We start from the raw sequence: 785 nt of genomic DNA on the forward strand, positions 1-785 counted from the left end.
GCCTTGTGGGCTAGTTGGCCTTTGGGAACCATCCCAACGCCGACTGTCCTAAAACCCTCTTGGCCGAGAGAGTGGGGATGTACTTGGGCAAGACACTCTCTACTATAATCAAATTCTAGCCCAAATAGTCGGAACAGCAGTTGCCTCCTCTGATGTTCTGATGGTCATAGTCGGACACGACTGACTATCATATAAAGCCACAGAGTATTCATCTTTGTTTGGGCTCTGTCATAACCGCTCATAATTATCAGATGCTTTCAGCTGGGCGAAGGACAAAATGAGAGCTGCATAAGGAAAGGTCTCTCCGCTATTATGGGAACTCATTTACAGCTTTGAGAAGGACTTTGTTAAAAATAGGAGGCAAGATTGCACCAGCTCTCAATGCTGCAGCCTTGGGGGGGCTAGTAGGCCTTCGGGGACCATCCCAACGCCGACTGTCCTTAAGCGCTCTTGACCGAGAAAGTGGGGATGTAACTTGGGCAAGACACTCTCCACCATCATCAAATTCAAGCTCAGTCAGGAGAACTGTTGCCTCCCCTGCTGTTTTGATGGTCGTAGTCGGGCACGACTAAATCATACATGTGTGTGTATGTGTAGGAGAGGGGGGAGGGGGTAGGGGGGGAACAGATTTGCATTCCATTTTGTCATCAGTGTAGCACTCTTGTTTGACACAAATAGAGAAAGCACAACCACCAATTATCCACTGAAAATATAATCTCTCCTGTTTTTTGTTGTTGTTTTTTTTTGTTTTTGTTTGTTTGTTTTGTTTTGTTTGTTTTTTGTTG

Source organism: Babylonia areolata, chromosome 8, assembly GCF_041734735.1.
Source record: "Babylonia areolata isolate BAREFJ2019XMU chromosome 8, ASM4173473v1, whole genome shotgun sequence".
Lineage (NCBI taxonomy): Eukaryota > Metazoa > Mollusca > Gastropoda > Neogastropoda > Buccinidae > Babylonia > Babylonia areolata.